The 2,956-nt window shown below is 40.1% G+C and overlaps 1 pseudogene; it reads left to right on the top strand.

The window, feature by feature from the left end:
* Positions 1 to 620: 620 nt before the first annotated feature.
* LOC148538001 (5S ribosomal RNA) lies at positions 621 to 738 on the top strand (annotated as a pseudogene).
* Positions 739 to 2,956: the final 2,218 nt, after the last annotated feature.

A 2,956-nucleotide genomic window follows, 5' to 3' on the forward strand; every position in this document is an offset into this window, starting at 1 on the left:
CACTCGGGAAAATGTTTCCCCATCAGACATACACTAACTTGTAATACCAAATGTGTGGTGTATATGATCCGGTGTCCTTGTGGACTGGCTTATATTGGGAAGACTACTTGTACTGCCAGAATTAGAATGGCACAACACCGCACGGCAATTCGACAAGCATTAGAAGGAAAGGAAATAGACCAGCCAGTGGCCCGTCACTTCAAGAACTTCCGACATTCATTATCTACGCTGGTGTATAAACTAATTGATCATGTCCCCATTAATAAACAAGGAGAGGACAGGGACAAGAAGCTGCTACAACTTGAAACGTTCTGGATTCATAAAATGAACACTATATCACCATTTGGTCTCAATGAGCAACTTTCCTTTTCATGCTTCTTCTGAGGTTTTCCTTTCATCACTGCCACTTAGTGCAGTCATATTTACACGTACAGGGTAGTAGTTACCCACATCTCCAGTTGCATCATTGCTATGTCTAATCCTCATGCTTGTATCTTGTTTGTTCTCTTTTCAATGCCGAGTGGTATTGATTTGTTTGGAGCCATCTACTGTGTGTTGATTCATTGTTGTCTCGGTTTTCGGCATATGCAGGACTATCACACTTGGATTCATTATTCTTTTGCTACAGCCATACTACACTGGATACGCCTTATACCGTCTGATCTTTGAAGCTAAGCAGTGGAGGCCAGGCTAGTACTTGAATGGGAGACCATCTAGGAATACCTGGTGCTGTAAAACAGAGTTATCCTTTTCTGTTGTTAGTCCATTTGCATTTGCTGTCACTTTTCCTTGTATTCACACAGTGGATGGACTCTTATCGGATTCATCCATTTGTGCAGTTTGTTTATTATTTGTTATGGGCGATGCAGAGTTGCTTATAGATCCATCAGGCCACATTACATGGTGGACCTGCCGGTGCCTAGTGACTTGCTACGTGCTCCACACCAGCTTCATTGGGACAAGGTCAGAACCACGTAACAGAAAGCATTAGGGTTTCATTTTATCAGTTCGGCCATTCAGAAGTTATGTTATTGATATGAGTCCACGCAGTTATTTTTCCATGAGCATTTGCATAGTTGGATTACTGGGCATCACATTATTGTGTGAGCTTGATAAAACGTTTGACTTTTTTGGGTCTGATTGCCTACATTACCAGCTATATATGTTACTTACCTGTGATCATTTTAAACGTTACATGGTGTAAATGTTGTCATGCAGCACATTGATTACATGATATCTTATTAGAATGTAAATTTGGATGCTATAATCAACAGGTAACACAAAGTTATTTCTGTATCTTTATTTGCTTTTAATCTGTATTTCACTGTTTGCTTTGCCACCTCACCGGGACTTATTACGTAAGGTATCAAGGTGTTTGCCTTGTTATAGCGCTGGCATGCTCTCTCCCCAGTGCGCGCTGATAGCAGCAGGGATGGCAGCATGCTTCCGTTGCAGAGTTATGTCTGTGTATTTATGTTTGGTTGCCCTGGTTACTTACCACGGCAATCACGCTGTGCGCGGTTGCATCATTATGCAAGCGCCCTGTCCCGTGCTGATGACATCTTTTATGGCGTGGTGAGCGGGGTACATTGTCATTATGGGATGTCACTGGGTATAAAGGTATGCACTGTTTCTTCTGTTCTTTAGTTCTTGATAAAAGTCGCCAGACTGAAACGTTGAACTTTGACCTTCCTGAGTCGTGAGTCTTTTTTATCAAAGTCCTGTGAGTGCCGCCGTCATTTCTAAATATATATATATATATATATATATATACACACACACACACACGAGTATCTCAAGATCTATTTAGTAGGAAAATCCAACTATATATTAAGCACTAATTCAGGCAGCTTATCTTGACTCATGAAGTTGCAGTATACATGTCAATCCAGTACATGGTGCACCAAGACAAATACTACATATCATAGAGTTGCTGGTCATGTTACTTGCAACCTTTTAGTGTTACTGCAGGTTAAGTGGCTTGCTCATGAGTTAGTAGCACCAAGCATCTTTTTGTGTTAATCCCTGAAGGAAAAACTGCAAATATTGTTTACAAAGGACATTTTGTAATCAATGTCTGCAATACAAAATATACATCACAATATTAGATGCCACTACTATCTTTGTAAAATTAGTTCCGCTGAGCATTAACAGACATCCACGTGAGCGAAGCTGAAGACAAATGCTAGTTTAAGATATAAAGAGAGCTCCAATAACCAAAATATCAGAGGAAATGTTATAATTCCTAATGGTGGTGGTTGGAATGTGCTAGCTTGCTGTATTTTGAAGTGACATTTTTATTTTTGTCTGTATGGACATTTTTGTCAAGGACCACAAGCCCACAAAGAGTTGCAAAGCTGCAAAAGTATATGCTTTTTAACTTTATTATTATAATTTATCATAGGTATGCACAGAAACCTGCACCGGGGGTGTCGTTTCGGTAAGGTTAAAATAATATGGGTGCAGGGTGTGCCCGTGTGCCCCGCACACACTGCAACTATTATAGATATTCCACTGTATTGTTATCAGTGTTACTATTAAAATTAATACTACTAAACTATGCTTACAATACCTGTATAAAATAACAAGGGGTGAAACCAATTGTAAATATATTTAATATTTTTGCTAATTTTCCCCTGTAATATCCAAAATAATAATTTAAAAAATTATATTTTTCCAATTTTTTACTACAAGGAAGTACACATTGGGACTGATTCAGAAAGGAAAGAACGGATGCAGACACACGCCCCTGGCCGCTGCGAGAATATGCAAATGAATGCATATGCACGGCAATCGCAACACAAAGATGCAGACACCCAACACTGCATAGTGCCGCCCCCTTCATCCTCTACTGAGAAAACATCGGGAACATCGAGTAACATTGGAGCCACATGAAGACTAAAGGTAGACCTGACCCTGCCGCAGGAGTTGAGAGACTTCCAGCATGCAGAGGGAC

The sequence above is a fragment of the Taudactylus pleione genome, unplaced genomic scaffold, assembly GCF_031769625.1.
Source record: "Taudactylus pleione unplaced genomic scaffold, aTauple2 ptg000041l, whole genome shotgun sequence".
NCBI lineage: Eukaryota > Metazoa > Chordata > Amphibia > Anura > Myobatrachidae > Taudactylus > Taudactylus pleione.